Genomic DNA, 16,657 nt, shown 5'->3' on the forward strand with positions numbered 1-16,657 from the left:
CAGGGAACTGAAAGCTGGGGAGGCGTCAGCTCCAAACAATGGGGGAAATTTATTAGTGATCAGGGCCGCCAGGAGGGCGGTGCAAGCAAGGGGATGGGGCCGGAAGCTGTCCGAGATACAAAGAGTTATTTAATGCGGTAAACCCAAAGGCTCCTTTAGAAGTCAAGTGCTCACACGGGAGGCCCAATACCCTGCAACCTTCCTTTTCAGAATCACTTCTTCCCCCTCCCCCGCACCTGCATCCCAAGTCAGACTTATTTCCCGTCCTTTGCCACTGGGCAAATATTGACTTTCTTTCACTCAGCGTTGCCAGTGGAACTGAGACCAGGGGATCTGGCTATTGTCTCCTTCCTCGGGGAGGGCAAGGCAGGCCGGCAGCAGAACAGCTCCAAGCAGTGGCCGACAGAGACACGTCAAGAAAGCAATCCTAGAAGGAAAATCACGGTCTTGGCAGTCATAGTTCTGTCTTTCGTTCTGCTTTGTCTTTCTGTCCTCTGTTCCTTTCTCAAGTGCATTTGGCTTTATCCTGCGGCCACGTGGCGTGTCTGGCCCCAGAGCAGCAGTGTGGAGGCTGGCGTAACTAGCAGAGCACTGGCCTGGGAACTACCTGGTCTCAAACACTGGGCATCTTTTTGCTAGTCTTTTCATTTTCTTGGACCTCAGTGTTCTCATCTGCAAAATGGGAATGCCAGACTAGATGATCTCAGCACCAGGTCAAGAGGTGTCTTCCCATTAGTGACCCATGTCCTTTCCGCTGTAGTCAAGGCATCTTTCTTTGAGGTCTGATTGTAACAGGGAGAGTGGAAAGAGCACCGGAGGAGGGTCCATGAGTCCAGGCACAGCCCATCTCTGGCACTAACATGCTGTGTGATACTGGGCAAGGTTCTCCCCCTCTCTGAGCCTCAGTTTCCCCATAATCAAAGTCAGAGACCAGAGAAGATGAACCCTACGGCCTCTTGCAGTGCCTTATGCTGTGTTTCTATTCACCTCACAGGCCCTGGTGACTGGCGATGCCTTTTCTCCAAGATCATATTTTATAGTCCTTTCCCACAACTAATGAATGGAAGGTTGTCACGTTTCTGGCTTGTATTTCCCTCATCACCAGGAGCATTCTGTGAACCCCCGTTCTCTCTGACAGATCCACACTCTGCCTGCAGCCCCGCAGTGGCTGAGCTCTCCCCTCCACAGACCCTGTGATAAGAACCAGTGCGTTTGAACCCCTGAAGCCCCGGCCAGTGCACAGCAGGAAGAGGATGTGGGAAACGAGGACACTTTCACAGAAGCCCGTGCCTGATGACAAGTGCAGGACTGTGGGCTCTGTCCCCACCCTTCCTTTAACCTCAGCCCCCTTCCTGATGACATAGAGCCTCCAAAGCCCATTCCTTGTGTAGCATCCAATTCACAGTAAGAACTCCCCATACTCCAGGAATTTCATAGAAGTTATTCCCATGTAATTTTCATAAGAGCTCTAGGAGGTAGGCCATTTTATTCCCATATCACAGATGAGATAACTGAGGCTCAGAGACATTAAGTAATTTGCCCAAATTCACCCAACTAATAAGAAGACAGAGCCAACATGAGAACCCGGGTCTGCCCATCTGCAAAGCCTCTGCTCTTAACCCTCAGGATTCTTACTAAGAAAGAGATGGCATCACCTCCCCAGGTTGTCACAGGAGTGTGACAAAGGGGCAGTGAGTGTTGATTCCTACAAACGTCCCACCCCACCCCCCAGCCTCACCTGAGGCAGTGCCAAGCGGACCCTGAACCAAAGGGGTCAGAAGGACCTTTGATTCATCTAAACTAACCTTTGACTTTGCAAATGAAGAAACTGAGGAGGGACTTGCCTAAAGTCACACAGCAAGTCTGGGGCATGCCACGTCCTGGCCCTGCCATCCCTGCACCCAGCCCACCAGTGCGCCTCGCTTGGTCCTGGGAGTCCCTGAGGCCAGGCCTTTGCCAGTCCCCCTCTGCCTACTCCCCACCCCACCACCCTTTCCCCCTGGCCCAGACATGTCTCCGGCTCCCTCTCCAGGGATCCAATCTCAGCCCGCCCTGGGCCTCAGTTGGCTCATTCCTGGAAGGTTCTGGAAGTTGGAGTAAGACGCTCATGTGTCCTCACCACAGAAGGGACCGGAGGTGTGGCAGAAAGTGGGGAAGGGAGAGCTAGAAGCAGACAGGTGTGAGATTATAAGAAAGTCAGGTAGGTTTTTTTCTTTCACATGAAGTTTCTGCTGCAGAATGATGCTAATGGAGAGAGAAAGAGGGAGCCAGAGAAAGAGACAGGGAGAGAGAAAGAGACAGAGATAGAAATAGGGAGAGAGACAGAGACAGAGCTGCTGTTCCCACCCCACAGGGAATTTTGGGGAGCTGCAGGGGGGACCTGAGGGCCACGGGTGGCAGGGAGGGGCCACTGCCCTGCTACCTACTCGCCACAGGCTTTATTTTGATTATGACCAGCAGAGGACTCCAAGGGCTCTGCACTGGCTGAAGCATTTTACATGCCGTTTTGTGTTTAATCCTCACAACAATCTTAAAATACCACCACCGCTCTTGTTTCATTATGACAACTGAGTATCTGAAGCACCAAGATGTAAAACACTGTAACTCGTTCAAGGTCACACGGTTAGCAACCAGTGGAGCCCAGGGTCTCGTGAGGATTCCCCTGCAGGGATGGGCGAGCCCTTGAAAGTGGCCCCTTCCTATGGTGTCTTTAGTCTCAGGTTGTCCCCACCCTGGGGACAGAAGTGTGGGTGAGGGGCCATGCATGGGAATTCCTGGAGACCAGCTGCCCTCATCCCCCAGCCAAACCCCCTCCCTGCTACTCAGACACCAGCCCAGAACTTCAGCCACAGAACTGCAAGACTGGAAGGACCCTGGGAAGCGATCTAGTTCAACCCTCTCAATGTACAGGTGAGGAGAGCAAGAAAGGGGCTTGCCCAAGGTCACACAAGGTCACACTGGAGGCAGAACCTAGAATTAAGCTAGAACCTAGAATTAAACTCCGGCCTCCTGTCTTAAACCAGGACTCTCCCTACAACATCCTGAGACCCAGTGAGAAGCTACTGTTTCATCTCAACTGCAGACCGAGCCAGAATTCGCCCAAGGAGTTAGATCAGGCTTTCCTCTGGCAAAGGGCTGTGAGGTTGCACCACGGGGGGTTACGGGCAATTGTAGTGGAGATGTCTCTAAACAGAGACCTTTCTAGACAGGATTCCTTCAAATCACCCTTGTCTGCAGTGGATGCAGCCTTGTCTAGAGCCAGGGGTCAGACAGCATGACCTTGGGGGGGTCCTTGACATCCCCGCTAGCCTCTGTTACTCCTGTCTGTCATGGGGCATCTCTCCCCAGAGAAGGCTCTGTGCCTGGCAAGAGGGACGTTAGTGCAGGGAAGCCAGACATTCTCACAGCCATACCGGAGATTTTGCAAGTGGGAAGAGATAATGAATGAGCAGGCTGAGGGTCTCAAGGCCCTGCAGGCTTTTTAGGGGGCGGGGAACTACAGTTTCCCCAGAGGCTATGTCCCAGGAGGAATGCAGCTGGTGAGGCCGCACCCCACCCATTCCTTCCACCCCCAGCATGCTGGGGCATACAGGTGTCCAAACTGGGAGAGACTTCAGATGCCACAAGCTCCGAAACCCATTGAAGAGACTGAATCTGAGGGGTAAAGCCAGCTGTCCAAGGTCATAGGCCAGGTCAGAATGGAAGCTTCCTGACTTCCTGGGGAACGCTGAGTACACAGCTCTACACTGCCACCCCCTCCCCAGGAAGACAGCGTTGAGGTTGAGCTCTCCGCAGAGAGGCCTGCATCAAAGGCATGAATTCCTAAGCGCCAAGGCTAGAGGCAGGCGCCCGGCAGACTTGTTCATCAAACACACTGCCCCCCACCTCGTCCCCGTTCCCGAATGGGGCACCAAGTGTCTCCATCTTCGTGAGGTTCAGAAAGGTGCAACAGCTTGTCCAAGGTCACACAGCAAACTGAGTAGAGCGTGCCCTCCTGCTGCCCTGTTGCCCCTTCCCCGCCCCCCACCCCGGTTTCTCCAAGCTCTGCGGTTTGTCAGAATCCTTGGGACCCTGCTTCCTCCAACCGACTGAGCCGCGGCGTTTGCGGGAGTAGGAAAAAGTTTCGAGAAGAGGAAGGGGCGAAGATGCCGCCGCCCATCCCAGACCCGGTCTGCAGCGGCAGGGCAGGGGGCGCAGGAAGGAAGCCAGCTCCGCGCACCGCCAGTGTCCCCGCGCGTCCCGCTCTGCGCCAGGGGGCTCCCGAGCTCCGTGCGCGTGGCGCTTTGGCTTAGCTTCACTGCGGCGGGGGCGGGGGGTACCATACGCGCCCCGCACCCACTTTTCACCCTACACCCACCTCATCCACCCTCCCCCGCACTCCCTCCTGCGGTTCCCAGGGTGCCCGCGCAGATGCTCCGCGGCCTCTTGCGCCTTCTCCCCGCGCGCGTCCGGGCTCCCCGGGAGAAGCAGGGCAAGGGCGAGGGGTTCCCGGGATAATTCAGGACACCTCCCCCGGGACTAATCGGGTGGTTCCGACGCAAGTGGATTTCCGGAGCCCACTCCCCGCCACCGGCTCCGTCCGGCACAGAGTTTACCCGGCTGTGAGCGCCGAGCCCAGAAAGTCGGGGTGTCCCAGTTTGACGACCCTGCATCCGCCCGCGCCCCAGGCCCTCCCGGTGGCCGCAGATGATCGGAGCGCGCCTTCGCTCGGGACCACGGGTTGCCCTGCCCTCGCAGGGTGTCCCCGCCCGGGGCTTCTCTTACCGGGGACGTTCTTGCGCGGTTCGGCGAGGGCTCGCCGAGGGGGCAGAGCGCGGGAACGGCTGGGGTCTCGAAGTCGAGGTCCCCTCTTCCCACTTCGCGGCGGGCCGGGCCGCTGCGGCTCTCCTCCCGCTCCCCGCTCGCTGGCTCGCCCGCGCTCTCTCTCTCTGCAGTAGTAACAGCCCGAACCCGCTTCCCCCGCCCGCCAATTGAGATGCTCCTCACATCCGCCTGCACACACCGCGTGCCGGCCCCTCCGAGGGCGATCCCCGCAAACCGCGACGCAGGGCCCCCGCCCCGGCAATCCCCGCCCCGGGGAGGCCGCCTCCGCGCGCCCCGCGCCCCCCTTCTCGCGTCCGGACGGCCGGTGGGCGGGGAGGGAGGGGCGGCCGGGAAGGGGAGGTGTGTGCGACGGAGAACGCGGCGCGCAGGAGAGGGGTTCGCCCCGGCGCGCCCCGGGAGAAGTTTGCGGTGGGTGGGGCCGGCCTCGGGGCCCCGGAGCCCGGCAGAGCTCCGGGGGCAATGCGGAGGAGTCCCCTCCCGCTCCGTGCCCTCCTGCGACACTCCCCACCCCACCCGAGCCACCCACGAGCTTTACGAGCCTCTCGGGAGCGGGGATTGGCTGGGGGAGGGGCGGCGGGGAGGGGGGAATCTCTGCGCTGTCGGGAACCGGCTAGCGGGTAGGAGGGAGCCGATTTGCTTCAGGGGATACGGATGAAGGTTTTCCTGAGTCGGAACGAAAAGAAAAGGGAGGGAGAAGGGGAGTGCTAGAGACAAAAGGCGGAGAGCGGAGGGGAAGGGGAGGTGACGGGTTTGGCCGGAGAGCTCCGGCAGCCTCCAGCCCCCAGCATCCGCGCGGGAGGGTGAAGTCCGGACTGGAGCCGGAGGGTTCTCCTCCAGCCTCCTGGGAAGGGGAGGAAGCGGTGCAGGGGCCTCTGGGGAGGAAGGAGGAAGTGTGCTGCCCAGGACCTGGGTCTGGTGCCCAGGTAGCACCCACCCAAAGGGCTTTGGCCGTAGGGACCGGAGCCTCCCCGCTTGCCACAACCCCGCTTTCCCCCTCTTGCGGCAGTCAAGGAGGCCTTTGAGAGCACAGGGAGGACGGGGCATTTCCCACACTCACGAGGCAGGAGGGGCATCGAGGACTGCAGGCCCAGGTATGGCTCCTGTGCCTCCGTCTCACCCTTGTGCCTTATCCTCAATGCCGGACATTCACCCACGAAGACCTCAGGCCCCTAACTCAGCCCTGTGCAATTTCTGCTGCCGGAGTCAGGACACCAGCCCTGCCTAGACCTTCCCGGGGCCACCCCATCCCTGCCTGCATCCCCACACCCCGCTTCACTCCCAGATTGCTCCAGTACTGCATACCCAGAGTCAAGCATCATCAAGTTTGGGGGTGTCTGGGTGGCTCAGTTGGTTAAGCAGCCAACTTTGGCTCAGGTCATGATCTCACAGTTTGTGGGTTCGAGCCCCGCGTGGGGCTCTGTGCTGACAGCTCAGAGCCTGGAGCCTGCTTCAGATTCTGTGTCTCCCTCTCTCTCTGCCCCTCCCCCACTCCTGCTTTCTCTCTCTCTCTCTCTCTCTCTCTCTCTCTCTCTCTCAAGATTAAATAAATATTTTTAAAAATTATAAAAAGGAATCAATCAAGTTTGGGGTTTGACCCAGGAAGTCACTCACACCCCCCCAATTCCTTATATGTATGTGTTGGGGAAGGCCTCACTCAGCTTTAGGGGGCTTATCTGCAGAACCCTGGGAATTCCCAATACCTGCAGCAAATCCTCTCTCCCTGGCTCAGCCCCAGGACGTCCACATCACCCTGAGCCGAGCCGGCCACTGCAATGCTGCAGCACCGGCTGCTCCAAGCCCGGCAGGAGCCTCTCTTTAGAATAGCAGCTGGCTAGTCACGGACCCTGGGCTGCAGAAATAGCTGATTCAGGGATTTCCAGGCTGCAGGCTGAATGGGGGAGTGTGTGCCACCTATCTACCGGGCTGAGGCCGCACATCGGTGCTGGGAACGGGGTGTGTGTGTGTGTTTATGTGTGGGCTAAACGACAAGACAGATGTCCGAGACTCTCTAGTCAGCTTGCTGACCCCTCACCATCCTTCAAATGGAAAAAAGGGACCAAGCGTCAAAGCCTCAAGGTCAGTTGCTCCTCAGGAGGACACCAGGAACCTCCCCCACACCACTACACCCTCAACCACAGGGTTGCTGCCCTCCCAACTGTGGGGACCCGTCACCTAGTTGCTTCTCGTTTCTCCCTGGGGGGAAAATGCTTCTCTTTTGAGATCCACCAAAAGCTTTTTTTGCCAGGAGGAGAGAGAAATGGGCGGAAAGTTCAGCGGGCTGGGTTCAGCAGTGACTAGGATGTCCTGATGTTGCAGGTCCCAAAACACCTTCCTCTCTTGACTACTTGACCAGGAAAGCAGATGGCTTCATGATTGCAATGTAGTGCTGCGTGGATGCAGGGGGATGGATGACATGACCCCCCTCCCCCAGCTCCTTCCAGTAAAATGAATGAAAAGATACCTGACTTTTACTCAAAGCTGCTACCAGTTAAATTGGGTCTAATAACAGAAAATAAAGTATTTATGGGGCACCTAGGTGGCTCAGTTGGTTAAGCATCCGACTTCGGTTCAGGTCATGATCTCACAGTCTGTGGGTTCAAGCCCCAGAGCCTGGAGCCTGCTTCAGATTCTGTGTCTTCCTCTCTCTCTGCCCCTCCCCTGCTCACTCTCTGTCTCTGTCTCTCTGTCTCTGTCTCTCTCTCCCTCAAAATGAAATAAAGACATAAAAAAATAAAATAAAGTATTTATATAGGACTATGTTTGCTCCTTCTAAAAATATCTGTGTCTAATATATAAATTTCCTTCACCATGCCCTCTCTCCTCCTGGGGGAGTGGGGTTCTGATAGGGTAGGGAAGGATCAGGTGACATTTGCACAGGCAGGGGGCTGGGTCAAGATGGGGAGGTGGGATGGGGCACCTGGGTGGCTCACTCAGTGAAGCATCCGGCTTTGGCTTGGATCATGATCTCACTGTTCCTGGGTTCGACCCCACGTCGGGCTCTGTGCTGATAGCTAGTTCAGAGCCTGGAGCCTGCTTTGGATTCTGTGTCTCCCTCTCTGACCCTCCCCTGCTAGCAAAAGCTAGCTTTTGCTTAGAGTCATAGGGGTGGTAACCTTGATTTTACTTGATCCTTTTGAACAATCCCAGCAGGTAGCAAGGCAAGGAAGGGACAGTTCACTCCAAGACATAGGAACCCCCTGAAGGGTGAGTGACTCACCCAAGTACTTGTGTCAGTTTGGTACAGAGTTAGGGCATGGAGCTGGGTCTTGTGACATCAGAAGCTGACCCTTCTCTAATCTACAGGTGCCGAATACATAGCTACAGCCATGCCCTCCACCCCAGGGGCTCCTTACAGTCACCCCTCTTCCCAGCTTCTTCTTGTAGACATCTGTAGATGTGGCCCTCGCCCACCCTCCAGCTCTGCCTGGCATCGCTTCCTCCCTCACCCTCTGTGCTCCAGCTGGCTCCTTGCAGGTCCTGAAAGGGCCATGCTCTTTTCCCTGCCACAGAGCCTTTGCACATGTTCTCCTGGTGGAAGACCCTGTCCTCTCTGCCCCATGTCGTGACACGACTCCTCTTTGTACTGCGAGTCTCAGTTCCCTGACACCTTTCTGCATACCCTGTACTTCTTGTCTGTCTGTAACACTTGTCACCCTTGCTAATTCCTAGGGGAATCTTCCCCCCACTAGACTGCAAACTCCAGAAGGGAAAGGACCTCCTGCCCATCCAGCCCACTGGCACAGAGTAGGCACCCAATAAATCTTAGTGATTCTCGGGTTCCGTGTTCTTAAATCCTGGCACTGCCACCTGGTATGCTGTGCTGGGTGACCTTGGGCAAATTACATAACCTCTCTGAACCTCAGCTTTCTCATCTGCAGCATGGGGATTCTAATTATAAAATAGGATTGTCATAAGGATTAAAGGGATAATGAATGCACCGAGATGAACACAGTGCCATTCCTGGCATAGCTGTGCTAAAGAAATAAATGTTGTAAAGAAATGAGAGGTGGAGGAATAAAGAAATGGTCATATTCCTCTGCTCTCAGTCTTCTCCCTGGGTGCTAAGTCAATCCCCTCTCCTTGTCCCCCACCCCCCGAGCTTCCAGGACAAAGCAGACTGCACGTCCAGTTCAATGGCTTCTTGCTCACCACCCAGGCTTCCCCTTTCAGCCCATCATGGATTCTCTGCTCCGACCCTGTGTTGGCTTCAGGTGTTAGCACAACCCAACTCTGCTTGGAGCCGGGTGGCACTGGCAGAGCCCAGTGTGGGGTGCAGGGCAGGGGGCGGCAGGGTAGCCTCCTTCATGATCTATATTGGCATCTCCCAGAAAATCACCTCCAAATAAGTCCACAGACTAAAATAATCCCCTCACCTCGCTTCCAATGAGATGGCAATGCCTGAGCCCCTCCCACACAGAAATTCTGGAGCTGCCCCGGAGCTCCGGGCTCTGGTCCAATGCTGCAGGATCAGGCTCCTGAGGCCCATATGTCTCCTGGGCCAGTGGATGGAGGGCCATGTTAGGAAGAGGTGCCCTAAAGAGGACTCTGCAGTCTCCCCGGGCTGACTTCTGGTTAGTTGCTGTTCAGATGTCCTCCTCTCTAGCTGAGTGAGCTGGGCCTTAGGGGAGGCTAGTGCTTAGGAGGCTGACAGTGCCTTCCCTGCAGCCCTGTCCCAGCCCCACAGCTGGTACCCTGGAGAAGCAGCTGAGGGCAGCCTTGCTGGAAACCCCCACGCCACAGCCCAAGCCCAGACTGACTGAGAGGGAGAAAGAGGGGAGGAAAAAGGAAAAGGGGGCACTGGAAAAGCGAGCCTAGTTCTTCACCTTGACCAAGCTCCCTCCCCGCTGCAGACAAAATAATGACTCTCAGATCCTCCCTTCCAGAGCAGCTGGGTTTTTGTAAAGAGCTTCTAAATCCTGGGGCCACCACTGTGACCATCAACTGGTGCTAATGGAACCCCACTCGGCCTCTTCCCCCCTCCTCATCCCTGCCCCTCTCCTTCCCTTCCTCTTCCTCAGCTTCACAGAGTAAACGGAGCAGCGGCCCCTAGTGTTTGTTGGGAGCCATAAGGCTTGGAATCATTGGATCTTCACAGCAGTCCTATGTGACAGGGTGAAAACGATGCTGGTTTAAAAACAGAGGCTCTAGCTGTGTGACCTTGGGCAAGTCGCTCAACCTCTCTGCGCCTCATCTGTAAAATAGGAGGGGTGCCTGGGTGTCAGTCGGGTAAGCGTCTGACTTAGGCTCAGGTCATGATCTCACAGTTTGTGAGTTCAAGCCTCATGTCGGGCTCTGTGCTGACAGCTCAGAGCCTGGAGCCTGTTTCGGTTTCTCTGTCTCCCTCTCTCTCTGCCCTCCTCCACTCATACTTTGTCTCTCTCTCAAAAACAAATAAATCTTAAAAAAATTTTAAATAAAAAAATAAAATGAAACAGGAACAAAAATGGTATCTATATCATACAATCATTGTGAATATTACATGAGTCAATACATGTGAAAAACAGAATAATGTTTGGGACATAATAAGTGCTCAGTAATTTTAGCTGTTATTCTTTTATATTATCTCTATTTTGCAGATGAGGAAATTGATAAAAATATCTACTGTTTATTTAATGCCTACTATGTGCTAAACATTTTATATGTGTTATGGGGGGCAAGAAGTTCAGAGTGGGTGAAGCTGAAAACCACATGCATACACTAAACTTGAGGAGCATGCTGACACTGCTTTTCCGGAGCATTTATTTGCATCCATTGGTTTACATGGGAGCTACTGAGTGGTACCCTGGGGAGACTTGAACTGTGCCCAAAATGGGCTCCAGACATCCGGAGACATATCCGGCAGTCTTTAAATAGAGGTTTCTGATAAATTGTCAAAAGGAAGGAATACAGTTGACAAAATGAGCCAGATCCCAAAACCGGTTGAAGGTCAGAGGACACGACCCTCCAGGTTGGATAGAGTGGCTGGCCCTTGACCTTGCCTGACTCGGTGGTCTGGAAAGAAAAAGAGCTGGGCATAATATGAAGGAAGTCTCAAGAGCTGGCTTGCTGAACTAACACTCCATGCTGCAGCCACCCTGCCCCTCAAATGTGCATTTCGCCATGGGGCCCGGGAATTGTTCCCACTCTCTGAAGGAGGCTGTGCAGCTGGGAAAGATGGGAAGCCCGGGCTGGTGGGCGCAGCAGCGACAGGAGCAGGGAGAGGCCGCACAGAGCAGAGTGGGGCAGCGGGGGAGTGGGACCCCGGGGCACTGACACCAGCGGCGAGCGGCAGCCGAGACCCGTGTGACAACACGCATGCCAGCTGGCTTTAGGAGGCTCCCAGATCACACACCGGCTGAGACCGGTCCGGAGGACTGGATTTCCAGAAGGAACAGGTAGGTGCGTGGAGCCGGTGCAGTACAGTACTGAGATGCTAATGTTGGTAATGACCACGAAGACAGGAAACACCCGTGGAGAGCTCACTATGGGCCAGGCACCGTTTTAAGGGTTTAGTATGAATTGAACACGACCACCTTAGGGCAGAGGATCATTCTTATTCCCAGTTTACAGACAGGAAAATTGAGGTAGGCAGAGGTAAAATAACTTGTGTAAGGTCACAACTAGGAAGTGGAAGATGAAGGATTTGAACTCTGATCTTCTGCTTCTGAGGTCACGCTCTAAACCTCTCTGTCATATGCCAGTAATATCAAGTGCCCTCATTCTTAAGCAAAAGCTGTACAAGATTGTGGACACTGGGTCCTAAACACACTGGGTGTGTTTTTGCTTTTGTTGCTTGTTTTTTTTAGAGAGAGAGAAACAGGGAGAGCACAGAGGCGAGGGGCTGAAGGAGAGAGACAAACATAAGCAGGCTCCACACTCATCATGGAGCCAGATGCAGGGCTCGATCCCACAACCCTGGGGTCATCACCCGAGCTGAAATTAAGAGTCGGATGCTCAACTAACTGAGCCACCCAGAAGCTCCCGCTTTATAACTACCTTATGAAATCGGTGTTTGTCCCCATTTCACAGCCGAGTAAAGTGAGGCTCAACAAATGCAAATGATTTGCCCAAGTTCACATAACTGGGAAGTGCTGGGGCAGAGATCCAAGTGCTGGCCTGTGGGGCTCTAATGTTCACCCACCTCCCGGGCTGTGATGTGACTTGCCCAGGACTATACAGCTAACTCCAGTCTCTCTAGTCTCTTACTGGCACAAGAGAACAAATCACCGCCGTATTCCCCATTTTCCTGGACGTGAGGCGTGAGTCCAAGTGCTCTCCAGTCTCAGGCCAGACACACAGGCCACCTAAGAACACATGTTTGGCAGAGGGCCCTGAAGAAGAAAAGGGTCTGGGGTTAGAGGCTCTTGCCAGAGAATTCACGGAGCCAACACAGCCAACCCCCATAACTGTGGGTGTGTAAACTGCAGAGTGAGGGAGTCTCTTTACCTTGGCAAGCCTCACGTTTCCAGGTTAGCCTGCCGCCAGAGAACAGGGATTTTGGCCAGCCTGACAATCACCAGAAGGGGCCTTGTGTTTGCACAAGGTGACTCTTCTGTCGCCATCTACTGGTCAGAGCAAATACAGAGAGAGACACACATCATGTGTGTCTATTCCTTCTAGTGTGCCATGGGTCTAGTGGGTCTTTGGGGGACAAAAAGGGAACCCAGCAGGGATCCTTCCAAGCATTTGTTGAGTACATACTATGTGCCACCACTTGGCTAGGACCTAGGATATAAACCACTCCAGGGCACGACTCTTGACCATAGGTCCGTTGGGGGAGACGGGCCCATAGGCACATAATGAAGGAGCAAGGGATACATGGTCCAGAGCCAGTGCACAAAGAACCTTGGAACTAGCAGCCGGAGCCTTGCTGGCAGTGACCATGGATGTAAGGCTCGCCCAAAGAAGACAACTTTCAACTGATTCTCGAATATGCTTCTGATTTAATCCTGAGGAAAAAGGGGTCACGTCAAGGGAATATCAAGTGCTAAAAAGTGTTGAGTCAGGATGCCCTGGATGTGTTGGCGGAGGCCCCGGACAAAGTGGGGCAGTGGCTGGGAGTGGTGCTGGAGGGGCATCAGGACTCCCACACCAGGGCCCCACAGGCCGGCCTGGAGGGGCCAGCTTTAACCCTCACAGGTGAGGGCACTGTGCAAGGCTTCGAAACGGTGAACAGGCAGTGAGCTCAGGAGCCAGGCTGGACAGAGACAAGGGGGCCACTTACCGTCACAGGTCATCGAGAGGTGATCCCGGATGAGGCGGGCACAGAGGGAATGAAGAGGAAGGGTGGAGACTCATGCTGGCGACTGGAAGTGCAGGGTGGGGGAAAGGGGTCCAAGGCGACGCTGGTCTCTGGCTTGTGTCTCACCACCTTCCAAGATGGCGAAGTCATTCATTAAGTGAGATAGTCCCCCGAGGGGGGAGACAGAGGGGAAGATGTGAACTTTGAGTTCAACTTGGGGAATGTTCAGTGGGGAACCTGTGCCAGATTTAGGAGGAGATGTGGGCATGGAGTTCGGGAAGGAAGCTTAGACAGGAGATACACCTTTGGGAGTCACTGATTCATAAATCATAGGGAAAAACTTGCTCTGAAGATGCCAATAACCCAGTAAGTGGCAGCGACTGGATTTGATCCCCGACTGTTAGACTCTAATGTCGGTTAGTTCTCTTTCCCCTTCAGCATATTTCTATCTATCAACAGAAAAACTTTTCAGGGGTAAGTTTCTAGTTGACCCATCTTACAGAATTGGAAAGTTGAGGTGCATTTTTAAATAAGCCACACAAGTTGATTATAGAGTCTGGAGCAGTGTCCGTCACAGCTATCTGGAACTATCTCTGGGAGACCAGCTCCTTCCTCAGAGCAGGTGGCAGTTGATGCCAGTGGAAGGGACGCCACTGGAGACAGAACACCCCTCACCCCTTTGCCTTGAGCGAGTAGCATCTCAGCCAGGAGGATGGTTTGGAAGTCTGGCTTGCTGGGGAGAGGTAGGCATGCATCAAGGTTTGTGGTCATGGTGGAGGAGGAACTCATGGTCCATGCATATGCGGGCCACAGGGGGTGCTGGGGTTCAGCCCCCAGCTTCACTCTTCTCCCAGGGTCCACCATAAGACCTCCTCCGCTTTTCATCTCACTCTCCTTCAGTGGCTAGCGCTGCCCTTCTTCAGGAGACCTGCCCCAGATCAAGCCTGATGTATCAATCTGTCTTCCCTGCTTTCTGCATCGGTGACAACAATAGATTAGCACCTGGCGACAGGAGTCAGTCCCCACAGCAAGCGGATGGTTGGAGCCCGGAGCCAAAGTGGGAAGCAACTTGCTACAGCCAGAGGGCTTCTCAGCTTCTCTGTCCATCAGTCACCTGAGGAACTTCAAAGAAAGATGGCCAGCACCCCCTTATCCCCCGCCCAGAGATTCAGATTCAATTAGCCTGGAGGGGCCCTGGCATCAGTCATTCTCTGCATAGCCAAGGGGGAGAACAGACTGCTTCAGAACCACAGTGTTTGCGCTGTGGCTTCAAGTCAGACCTAGAATCTCAGCTCTGCCTTAATATTAAGGGTGGGAATTGGATGAATTACATAAACTCTATGAGTTCCACTTTCTTTTTATTTTTTTAAGTTTATTTATTTTGAGAGAGAACATGCAGGCACAAGTAGGGGAGGGGCAGTGAAAGAGAGAGAGAGAGAGAGAGAGAGAGAGAGAGAGAGAATCCCAGGCAGGTTCCACACTCTGTGCTGAGCCAACACAAAGCTTGATCTCATGACGGTGAGATCATGGCCTGAGCCAAAATCAAGAGTCAGACTCAACTGACTGAGCCACCCAGGCTCCCCTCCAGTTTTTTTTGCTGAAGGAACATTCGTAGCCAAACTCACCTAAGATGACACATATATAAAGCACCTTGCCTAGAGCTTGGGCTGTCCTTTGATGCCTGTCAGTCAGCCACCAATTTCCAACTCCCTTAGAGTTTGGGATTTCCTCCTAACCGAGCCTTGCGAGAAGTCGCCCAGCTCAGCACACCGGGGAAAATATGCCCCTCCCCGTGACACCTTTCCCTGACTCTGCGTGTATGGCTTCACCTCCTAATGCCATTATCTTAATCAAAAGCCCAGAGCATCACCCTTTTCCAGTGTGCCCAGCCCAAAGGCTTCTCTCTGGTCACCATGGCTCTTCCTAAACTGGCTCCCATTCCAACTCTCCTGCCTCTGCCCGCAGCGTTGAGTCCCCTGAGCCTTCCAGCTATCTGCATCCTTCTTGTGCCTACCTTCCTGTGCCTACCTGCCTACATTTATACACATAATTACCTGGAGCACCTCTCATTGTCCCTCAGAGCCCCCCAGGGCCACCTCTTCAGTTGGGGCCCTGTCCTCCCTGACTGGTCCTCACAGACACAGTTCTTGTCCTTGCATGGTTCTGGGCACATGCCCAATCAGTCTGGGCTATGGACCTCATATGGAGGTCAGAAAAAGACTAGAACCTTTGCAGAGAAGACTGTCCCCAGAGATTGAGAGCAGAGAGTGGGGATCTCTTCAAGCCTACTTCAAACTCTAGCCTCAGTTTTCAGATGGGGAAACAGAGACTGGGTGCTAGAGTCCCAGATGGAGGCGGGGGCCCCTGCTGCTCTGGGCAAGCCATGTCCTGTGACCGTGTCACCTTACCTCCTGGACCACCACAGTTATGATTTTCACATCCCCTCCTGAGGAGGAGGTCCTGGTCTAGGAGGCTGGGAGCCAGGGTTCTGGGTCTGTCCTTGTGGGACCATGGCTAAGTTTTTCTCTCTCTGGGGTGACATCTCAAAGCCCTACAAATCCTATGTCTTTATCAGAAGGGTCTGTGGGGTCACGATGCAGTCTTCAGGTGGCCACAGGCTTGCGGTATCCCGCCAACCTACTTTCAGCCAGCTCTCGTGCCCAGGGTCCCCCTCTCCCTCCCATCCCCGGCCCCGAACAGAGGAAATTAATTGAGTGTTCAAGTCTCTTCCCTTGCCCAGCCACAGCCAAGCTTATCAAGGAAATTAGGGTGACATTGGTGCAAATAATTGAGTGTCTTTCTCCAAACGGTCTTCAGGCATTGTTGCTTTAGCTGCTTCTTAAATGGATGAGCTAATTAACTTAACTAATTGTTCCTGAGGACTAATATTTTCACAGTCACATGACCTAGAAGGCACTCTCCCAAGAAGGCCACTCAGCTGCCCGCACTCCCTGTTGGACCAGGTTTTCGTGGAGCCCGTGATAGCGACCCCCAACCCTGCATGCTCTGCCCTCAACCCAAGCCTGTGTCTTAAAGGACCAGACCTCCTTCCTCCAGCCTCTATCTGCACCCAAACCCTGACTCTAGACTTGCCCTCACCAACCCATTCATCCATTCAACAACTTTGTGTTAATTGCCTATTTTGTGCATCAAGTGCTGTTCTTGGGCATTGAGGAATCAACAGTGGGCAAGAGCTGACAAGGCTGTGCCTCACAGGGTATTCAGTCTACTTAGGGATATGACACCAATCATATGACCACACACACCTACATACACACTGTCTGTTCTGTGGGATAACCAGTTCTGTGAAGGAGTGTGGGATGGTTCCGTACAACTCTAATAGATGGACTTTTGGGGAAGCCGCCCTTGAACTGAAGCTTGAAGGCTGCGTAGAAACTAACTAGGTGGAGAGGAGGGAAGCACATTCCAGGCAGAATGAACAGCCTCTGCGCCATTCAGGTAAGACATTGGCTGGGCCAGCGTGCTAGAGATGGGAGAGAAGTAGAAGGTTTCAAGAGAGAAGAAAGTGACTGGCTTTGGTACTGGGTTGGATATGAAGGGAGAGGGAGAGGCAAGCATTAGCAGCAGTTCTGTGCTGCTGGCTGCAGGGGC

General features: G+C 54.2%; 1 protein-coding gene across 5 annotated transcripts in view; it reads right to left on the bottom strand.

The window, feature by feature from the left end:
• SYT2 (synaptotagmin 2) overlaps positions 1 to 16,657 on the bottom strand; it is a 105,291-nt gene that overhangs the window by 36,470 nt on the left and 52,164 nt on the right. Inside the window, exon 1 of one of the 5 annotated variants that reach the window (XM_029935482.1) lies at positions 4,765 to 5,022. The exons of the other annotated variants lie outside the window; for them this stretch is intronic. The gene's annotated coding sequence lies outside the window, so the exon portion shown is untranslated. Of the gene's footprint in view, positions 1 to 4,764; positions 5,023 to 16,657 lie in introns of those variants that run through there. 5 annotated transcript variants of the gene reach the window in all.

This window comes from Suricata suricatta, chromosome 3, assembly GCF_006229205.1.
Source record: "Suricata suricatta isolate VVHF042 chromosome 3, meerkat_22Aug2017_6uvM2_HiC, whole genome shotgun sequence".
In the NCBI taxonomy this organism is placed as follows: Eukaryota; Metazoa; Chordata; class Mammalia; order Carnivora; family Herpestidae; genus Suricata; species Suricata suricatta.